General features: G+C 46.3%; 1 long non-coding RNA gene across 3 annotated transcripts; it reads right to left on the bottom strand.

Moving 5' to 3' along the window:
* Positions 1-5,670: 5,670 nt before the first annotated feature.
* On the bottom strand, positions 5,671-9,079 carry LOC125538662. Of its 3 annotated transcripts, XR_007296489.1 has the most exons (5): positions 8,595-9,079; positions 8,249-8,336; positions 7,460-7,802; positions 6,772-7,349; positions 5,671-6,643 (listed from the first exon to the last, which is right to left on the bottom strand). It is a non-coding gene; the product is annotated as an uncharacterized LOC125538662 (long non-coding RNA). The 3 variants fall into 3 exon arrangements; XR_007296487.1 differs by having other exon boundaries at positions 5,671-7,349; positions 8,595-9,075; XR_007296488.1 differs by having other exon boundaries at positions 5,671-7,349; positions 8,618-9,075.
* Positions 9,080-9,975: the final 896 nt, after the last annotated feature.

Genomic DNA, 9,975 nt, shown 5'->3' with positions numbered 1-9,975 from the left:
TGATTGCACTGTTATTTATTATGTTCCCCCTCCGTTACTTATTTCCGGTAGACCCTGAGGCTGTCGGCGAACCCCCCAGTTCGACTATGGTGTTGACGACCCCTCTCTCTTGCCAGAGCAACCAGGCAAGCCCCCCCTTTGATCACCAGATATCGCCTACTCTTCTCTATACTGCTTGCATTAGAGTAGTGTAGCATGTTACTGCTTTCCGTTATTCCTATCCTGATGCATAGCCTGTCCTTGCTACTACTGTTGTTACCATTACCTGCTATCCTACTGCTTAGTATAGGATGCTAGTGTTCCATCAGTGGCCCTACACTCTTGTCCGTCTGCCATGCTATACTACTGGGCCGTGATCACTTCGGGAGGTGATCACGGGCATATACTATATACTTTACACAGTTACATTACCTGTGGTACTGTTCGGAGTTGGGGGCTGAAGGGGCAGGTGGCTCCATCCCGGTAGAGGTGGGCATGGGTTCCCGACGGCCCCCGACTGTTACTTTGTGGCGGAGCGACAGGGCAGGTTGAGACCACCTAGGAGAGAGGTGGGCCTCGCCCTGGTCGGTGTTCGCGGATACTTAACACGTTTAACGAGATCTTGGTATTTGATCTGAGTCTGGCTACTGGCCTATACGCACTAACCATCTACGCGGGGACAGTTATGGGCACTCGACGTCGTGGTATCAGCCGAAGCCTTCGTGACGTCAGCGACTGAGTGGCGCGCGCCGGATTGGACCGTAAGCCTGCTCTTGTATTAAGGGGGCTAGTTCTGCTTCCGGCCGCGTACGCAACGTGCAGGTGTGCAATGGGCGATGGGCCCAGACCCCTGCGCCATAGGATTTAGACCGGCGTGCTGAACTCTCTGTTGTGCCTAGGTAGGGCTGCGACGTGTTGATCTTCCGAGGCCGGGCATGACCCAGAAAAGTGTGTCCGGCCAAATGGGATCGAGCGTGTTGGGTTATGTGGTGCACCCCTGCAGGGAAGTTAATCTATTCGAATAGCCGTGATCTTCGGTTACAGGACGACTTGGAGTTGTACCTTGACCTTATGACAACTAGAACCGGATACTTAATAAAACACACCCTTCCAAGTGCCAGATACAACCGGTGATCGCTCTCTCACAGGACGACGAGGGGAGGATCATCGGTTAGGATTATGCTATACGATGCTACTTGATGCTACTTGGTGAACTTACCATCTACTCTCTCCTACATGCTGCAAGATGGAGGTGGCCAGAAGCATAGTCTTCGACAGGATTAGTTATCCCCCTCTTATTCTGGCATTCTGCAGTTCAGTCCACATATGATACCCTTATTCCATTTGATACCCATGCATATGTAGTGTAGCTCCTTGCTTGCGAGTACTTTGGATGAGTACTCACGGTTGCTTTCTCCCCCTTTTTCCCCCTTTCCTTTCTTTCTGGTTGTCGCAACCAGATGCTGGAGTCCAGGAGCCAGACGCCACCGTTGATAACGACTACTACTACTCGGGAGGTGCCTACTACTACGTGCAGCCCGCTGACAGCGACCAGGAGTAGTTTAGGAGGATCCCAGGCAGGAGGCATGCGCCTCTTTCGATCTGCATCCCAGTTTGTGTTAGCCTTCTTAAGGCAAACTTGTTTAACTTATGTCTGTACTCAGATATTGTTGCTTCTGCTGACTCGTCTATGATCGAGCTCTTGTATTCGAGCCTTCGAGGCCCCCGGCTTGTAATATGATGCTTGTATGACTTATTTTATTTGTAGAGTTGTGTTGTGATATCTTCCCGTGAGTCCCTGATCTTGATCGTACACGTTTGCGTGTATGATTAGTGTACGGTCAAATCGGGGGCGTCACAAATTATCTCCAAGTGATGCATTTGGCCACCGGTTCCATGTCACTCCCCTCGGCTTCTGCACAGTAAATAACTTCTCCTCCCACGCGTCAAGTGAAGGCGGAAAGTCAGGGTAATTTTGCAAATAACACCCCGCCTATGCAAGGGGGAGCGCCTATTAAAGAGATCGGATCCTAGATCCATTCGGCACCATATAGAGGAAATCCCTGGAAACTGCTTGGGAGAAACCATTCCAGCATGGCTAGCGTCCCCCACTCCTCCACCCGTTCCAGACCCGTGAAAGGCCAGTGGGAGAGGTGTTCAGTGTCCCACAATCAATTGACGGAGCTGCAGACACATGGATTCCCCCCCCCCCCCCGCAGATCTAGTTCCTGTTCGAGCGGGGCTAGATTCCTTCAACGGTGAGATTCAGGCAGAGGACTTCCCCAATCCATCCGGGGGAGAGCGAGTATGTTTCATCCCCTACCTGCTGAGGGGCGTTGGATTTCCCATTCATCCATTCCTCCGAGGGCTTCTAGAATACTATGGCCTCCAGTTACACAACTTCACCCTGCCTTCGTTCTACACATCGCGGGCTATGTTGCTTTATGTGAATTATTCCTGGGTATCGAGGCTCACTTCGAGCTATGGAGGAAGTTGTTCTGCCTTGTCCCGCGTAATCATGAGGGGTCCATATTTGAAGTGGGTGGAGCCGAAGTATGGCGCATCGCTGATACCGGATATCAGTCCGGTACACCAAGGAAGGCATCCGAAGAATGGCCTTCCGAATGGTTCTTTATTGAGGACGTCGCACTTCCCGACCCAGTTCAAAAGGGTCTTCCTGAATTTGCAAGCGTTCCGTTGAGGAAACGCCACAGTTGGCGTCCTCAGAGTTTGGAAGAGGAGGACAGTGCAGAAGTTCGCCAGCTTATGAGCAAGATAAAGATGCTCGCCCAGTCCGGGCTTACAATAATCGAGGTAATGGTGATCTCCATAGTGCGTGGGGTTCAGCCGCTACAATATAGAGGGCTGCCCATGTGGCATTATAATGGAGAGGATGATGCTTCCCGTTATAGCCGGAAGAGTCCGGATACCCCCGCCGCTCTGGCCAAAATATTGGCCGAGCTTTTTAAAGGGGAAGAAGAGGAGTTTCTTCGCAATAAGCATGAAGATGGATATTCTATGTATAATCCTCCCAGTTGGGTGAGCTTTGACCCTTTGATTCTACTCATTCCCCTTCCAGATTACTTTTGATAAATTTCAGGTCTGTTTGTTTATGGCAGCACTGGCGGAAGGTCAACGAAGGACTTCATAGTCCTGCCCCAGAGCCGGAGACCCACAACCGGGAACTAGATCCTAGGTTTGAAGAGGATCCAGATATATTCGTGGTGCTCGCGGGGGGGGGGGGGTGTTCTACCACACAAGCTATGACGGCACAGAAGTGGCCATCACCGCAGACTACCCTGGCCTTCTTCCTGCTTCTCATGTAAATAATTAAGAAACACCCTCTCTGAAAGAGTGCTCTTATTCCGCCCCACACATCGCACTGTATCATGCTTCACAGGGGAGACGTTCGGCGATTTCGAAGAGATCGGCTCCCGCGCCGGACAATCCTTCCAAGAGGAAAGCAAATGAAGATACGACCATGCCTTCATCGAAGAGGTATGAATTCGCCAGCCTGCCCCTCAACAGTCATGTCCAACCGTGACCTTCCTGTTTTCCATTTGCCAGGAGGAAGACGCGCCGGACTATATCCGAGGGTCCGAGCGGCCGTACTTCCCATAGCCAGGATTCAAATCCTGCCGTGAAGACGGGGGCTGATGCAGGGGCGACGCCGGACTGTCCACCAGCCGAGGACTCGGACGATGTATCTGTCACCAACTCGGAAGTGGACTGCTACGGATCATCGGCATCGCCGTGCCATTTTAGAAGATCCTGGCTTTTCGGAAGGGTCGTTTAACGCCTTCAACGCAGCCGACGCATACATCCGGGCTGCTCGAGATGGGATTAGCAGGGCTGCAAAGCAACATTTGAAAGATGTGCAGGTAAATTCGCTTTGTCTTACTATGATAACCATATGCCAGTAGCCCCCGAGACTTAAAGGAGTTGAAACAACTGATTTAAGGATCAATGTATAACCAGGTGCTTACGGAGAAGAATACCCAGCTGGCTTAGGAACTAAAAAAGTGTCAGCTAGCAGCTAACGCCGAACTGGAGAAATACAAGGCATCTCCAGGTAATGTTTTCCTCCATCGAAAATTCATAAGGCTACACCGATAGTGTGAATCTGGGTTCTAATCTTTGTGTTGGGTCATTTAGACCAAGTTCGAGAGCAGCTTGACGCCGCTCGAGGCGAAGAACACAGAGCCAAAAAGCTACTAGCAGCGGGCGAGCGTGCATTGACAAAGGTTGTTGAAGAGAAAAAGAAACTCCAGGATTCGAACATCAACCTACGCGAAGAACTGAAAGATGTGCGAGCGCAACTAGCCGACTCTGTGAAGGAGAACGAGAAGCTCCGAAGCGGCATATTCAGTATGTGGCCGCTTTTGTCTTATAACAGTTTTGAGGTGGCAGTAGCTGATATAACTATAATTGCAAGTGTGTTGACGAACCGCCTCGAAAAGGAAGTGTCCGGATCATCAAATGATCTTCTGCAGGAGCTGTCGCAGTTGCACGAGCAAGCTCGGCAGGCTATGCGGAGTGTGGCCAAGGCTTTATGGCCATCTGACTCCCCTCCAGGAAGCATGGAAAAGCTGGTAGAGCTGTTCAAGGGAGCGCGGCGGCGTATCCGGCTGTGGAAAATATCTGCCTGCCGAGAGGGTGCGCGAGAAGCCTGGGTCCTAATCACATGGCTCGTGTCGGGCCGGTAGGGCCGAATGGGGAAGAAATTCCCGTTAGTATAGTATACTAGTTGACTCGTTGCGCCAAATGGCGCAGAGACCCGCTAAAGCCATGTTTTCGATGAAAATAGTTTCATTTTGCAAGAACACATTCGATAACCATGCTATATTGAAAATATGTCTATCACACTGCGAGATTCAAGTTGAAAAACAAATTGTATAACCCATTACGCCAAAAAAATATTTGTATAGCATGACCCGTTGCACCAGATGGCAGTTAAAAATATTTGCATTTTTTAGTAACTGTGCTTGAGCAAATAAATACGGTAAGAACTTAATAAAAGTTTAATTGATTGTATGCTTAAGCTCACATAAAAGGCAAGATGTCAACAACAGAGTACAATTGTATCATGTGCAACAGCAGCAAACATTAGTTAGCTAATAAATTGTTTGAAGGGAACCAACCATTTCAGAGTAGTTTATCCGACATCTCATTCTCAAATCAACGAAAATACAATTGTGTTTTTTTAGGGTGAAAATACAATTGTTTTGATGCAACTACGGTAAGAGAAATGAGTAAACATCAAAGAAACAGAACATTTAAATTGGTTATTCCTTGGATGAAATCTATTGTTGTATCACCCAGCCTAGTACCAATTCTTGTCGCAACAACAATCTCACCCAATCCTCCTTCCAGAGGATACACAAAGGATATCAGGACACCAAATTGTGCGTGCTGTAACCAGGAACCTTAATTTAGCTTAGTTTATTCTTTAAGACCCAGATGATCAACCTAATAAAACAACATATCCAACAAATAAAATGGCATTAGTCATGCATGCAAGACCAAACTGTCTGTCAGAAATCACAGTTAGAAGCATGCAATCCCAATTCACAAGGCGATAATCCCAGCAAATGATCAAAACATCCACAAGAAAAAAATAATGATAGGCTGACAATTCAAAGACATGATGAAGAATATAATTTTTTTAGAAGTAAAGCACCATAGAATTACTTAACAGGCACAACGAAAGGTGAGGATACTAACTTATAAATAAGGCCATCTTTATACAACCTGGCAAAAGCTTAAATTATAGCTTTTGACCTTTTCTCATCCATTGTAAAGCACTGATGCACAAGGCTGACATTAAGTTCACATTAGGAATTGGAACTATAGATAATACATTGTTTTCACTATTTTTCTTAACTAAGAAAATAAGAAGTTTATCTCATGGGTCCAATCAAGGGAGTCTCCAAGCCTATGTAATTGATTCAATACAGTACCACCATACTGATCTTTCCATTCTATGACCTGTACAGAAGATGTTAAGAGGATACACCAAGTGTGCAAAGAAATAAGCTCACTATGATTCATGCACCATCACACATGACAAATTGACACTGCCAATTATGAATTTAAAAAATATACAGGACTCTACATCATTACAGCTTCTACCACACATTGCCTACAGTGCAAACAAAAGAAAATACAACCATGCGTTATTTCAACTGGTGTAAGCAAGGCACTTATAATAGAGCAACATCATGGCAGCTCTAGTTATCAGAACAAGGCTAAAGTGTAGCTTAAAATCATTAGTTAACTCTACTTCTATTTCGGTTGCTGAAAATCACAATAGTAAACTTGTTCCTAACTCTTTTTGTGATTAGTAGTCATGTGCATGACTAAACCATATCTTTTGTTATTGTTGTGCGTCTGCATACATAACATGTTAAACTTAGAATAGTCATGCCCTAACATGTTATTCCGGTAAAAAAATAATTGCATATCAAATTGGCGATACACATACAAGATCTATGAGCAATATAGTGGAAGCACGATACTCTATATACAGGGAAAATAGAGAATTGAACCGCTTTCCACGCAAAGCGATATGATGGATCTGGGCTTCCCCATGGGCGCTCATGTGTGGGCAACATCTGTACTGTTTAGTATGTTTCGCCACTAAATTATGGTCTCGTTGATTGAACTGTAGAACACAAATTTTCAAAATATGCATAATTATTACTTTTCGCTTTCTTTAATATGAATAACAAGAACTAAAGGACATATTCATGTCATGAAAAGTGAGGAAAGAACACTCAGAACCCTTTTCACCTTTCTTTTTCACAATCCTTCTCGTGCACTCATCTTGACACGGCCAATTATCATCCTTTGGATATATTTAAATAGAAAAATGTTTTGATTTCATTCCTTGATCCTCCACTCTGTCTTGTCAAGCCACAAGAATTATTCGGAACACAAGATTGTAAATTAAATATGTAAAAAAATAAGAGCGCAGAATTAGGATATAGAAATAGCGCGACTCTGATTTCCTTCGTTCGCTGCCCCTCTGCGTCGCTTCAGGTCTCCACCCCCGTGTTGTGATACTACTCTTGCATTCCAATCTAACATTCAGGCTTCAGCTAATGTAAACTCATTGCTCTTTGTACAATAGAGAAGTAACAGGGGAAATAAGAAAAACTGGGAATTCACTTGCCCACTGAAGTGTGTAAAGCCCAACTCTGAATTTTTGGTTGTACCGTGCATCATCATCCATCTCAGATAGTAAGAGCATGTCCTCTAGCAATAAAACATCTGCTTAATTTTGACCTGGAGGTAAGAAGATGGACAAGGCACCTCCAAATCATCTAAATCGAAACCTTTCGGTCTTTGCTTTCACCATGTCTGAGTACCTGCATGGTGTGAGCAGATCATTCAATCAGTACAAAGAGGAATAATGTTCTAAAAAAGTACACAACAAGGAATAAAGTAGTTCCATCAGTTATCTTGAAACTAAACATACCGTGCGTATAAATCCACCGGATGGTCAATTTTCTCACACCCATTCTCAACAAATCTTGTACATACCAAAAAAAAGTGTCCAATAGGGAGCATATTCAAAAAACCTACAGCTCCTTGAAAGAATGCCCTTCTCCACAGTAACCAAGCAAGCTCATGAATTTTTTGTGATTTAATATAAACAAACATGTGATGTGGAAGTAAAACCATTGGAATATGAAGTGAATAATGTGCATCTACTCAAGTTGTAGGTAATTCTACGTGCGGTTACTACGTCATCCTTGGTGGGGAGGGGAAGTTGGAGGAGGCTCTCGGATCTCGAGAGGCTTGACATCAGCGGCAATAGTCTGCACAACACGAAAATAAAGATTAAACCTTGGTAACAGAAACAATAGGAGACCTGAAATTATGGACTGAACAAAAAGAGATAAGTTGGGGAGAAATTTAGGTCGCCAGACTGATGAGCTCTTGCATATGCATGATATTACAAATGTGATACCTTTGTGCTGCCTTTAGTTTTGAACCACTCGAAGACCATTATGATCCGTCTAGCAAACATGTTAACATAACTATATGGGCAATGCATTTCGAACCATTGACCAAAGCATCCATGCACTCGGAACTAAAAGCATCTAATTGTTCTGTTCTAAACTATTTTAAAGTCTGCACTTTGTACAGCTGCAACTTGGTGTCATGAACTGAATTAGTGCATTACTTACACAACAGATATCAGATTAAGTAGAAGTCGATAGAAATTAGCAGAAGTGGGCAACAAAAATCAGCATCCCATCACCTTGCAATATAGAACATACTTTCGCCGACCATCATAGATCATACCGCTAAACAACAAGGCGCATCGGCCGTCCACTTGAATTATTATTCTGCAACAAAACAAAAGCACCCATAGAGCACCAATTAGAAGGGATCATGCACACCAGTAAATGGTCTATATGGCAACAACAACAAAAACCATTTAGTCATTCATCAGACAGATGGTGTGCATTAGGTTGGGCCTGCTTACATGGTACAGAGGCATTTAGGCTACACAAATCTTGTAGATATGTGTGTGCAGAGAGAGACATCACAAATGCATAGATGTGTGTGTAGAAAAAGAGATCAGGAGCGGAGGGGAAGCTCACCAAGGGGTCTCCCCAAAATCTACCTGTCATGCCAAGGAAGAAGCATGGAAAAGAAGGTGGGGTGGAGGCATAGGCGCTGTCGCCGCTCACGGAAAAACAGAGGCGAGCCTGGCCTCCTCCCTGGCTGGGCGGCGGCACCGCCTCCAGGAGGGCCGACCTACTCCTTCACCTAGTCTCCCACCTCCTCTTCCCTTGCCCCTTCACCCCACCACCGGGCTCGCCTAACCCGCGCTCGATCTGGAACCAGCGGTCGATGCGGCCGCATTGACAACGAAGAGAAGGAAGACGAGGTAGAGGGGCTAGCGTGGTGGAGGAGGAATAGCAGGCGGAGGCCGTGGCGACGCGAGGAGGGGGTGGAGGAGAGGCGGCGGCGGGGCTCCAGGGCGGAGGCCGTGGTGACGCGAGGAGGGGGGTGGAGGAGGGGAGCGGGAGGCTGTGGGGATTGAGGGAAATTAGGGCTAGGGTTTGTGTGACGGCTGATGCGGGAGTGGGACGAGGCGGATTGGCTGCCGAAGCGTGGAGCGGATTGGTCAAAACCGTCTGCACGCGGCCACGACTGACCCAGCCAACCAGAGCACGAGACGAGCCCACTTGTCATTGGCCAACCAGAACTAACAGTAGGTGAAAATCGGGTTTGACTGCCGTGAAGATCGAACGGCTCTAACACACCAGAAAGGCAGATCGAACGGTCAGCGAAGGCCCAATCGAGGGAGCCTCCTGGACGCGAGTTGGCTAGCCTCTATATAGTTTTAAATGGCCAAGTAGAGGTGGCCGCCAAATATTCCCAACGGGATTGCAAATTAAACTGCCTGTTGGAAGGTGTAGAGGAAGAGGTGTTCGAGTTCAAATGACTGTGTACTTTCCTCATCTAGCTGAATTGTATATCATTTGTCATGGCAGACCTTTTCGCTTCAACCTCCGGACTCTAAGGTGCGGAGTGTTTACGAATACCGTCGCGGATGAATAGGCCGGGGTAAGCTTGGAAAACTAGGCGTAAGGGTCATAGTTGCTTGAACAGACAAGTTGTATCCGGCTAGCTATGTTATATTACATTAAGGTAGTAAGAAATATCTTCCAGAGAGAATAGTTTCATTAAGGGTTCCTTTCCCTGGGTGTGCATGCATTTAATGTACATGTCCGAATTGTGATGCGAGCACCACAGTTTGTATAACTTCTGGGGGTGTACAATGGAGTGAGTTTAGAAAACATCTTTAATTCACCGGCCGAATATTCCCTTAAGAATGGTAGCTTTCGGTTTCACCCAATCCGAGGTACACATTCGGATGACCCGACAGTAACAATGCAGAGGTGCTCCATTTATGCCCTAGCCGAACTAACGGAAACGTAGGGCATAAACACAGGAGCCAGGCATCCCAGCTTG

This window comes from Triticum urartu, chromosome 2, assembly GCF_003073215.2.
Source record: "Triticum urartu cultivar G1812 chromosome 2, Tu2.1, whole genome shotgun sequence".
Lineage (NCBI taxonomy): Eukaryota > Viridiplantae > Streptophyta > Magnoliopsida > Poales > Poaceae > Triticum > Triticum urartu.
The sequence above is the reverse complement of the archived record's forward strand: the minus strand, read 5'-3'. Positions and strand labels throughout refer to the sequence as shown.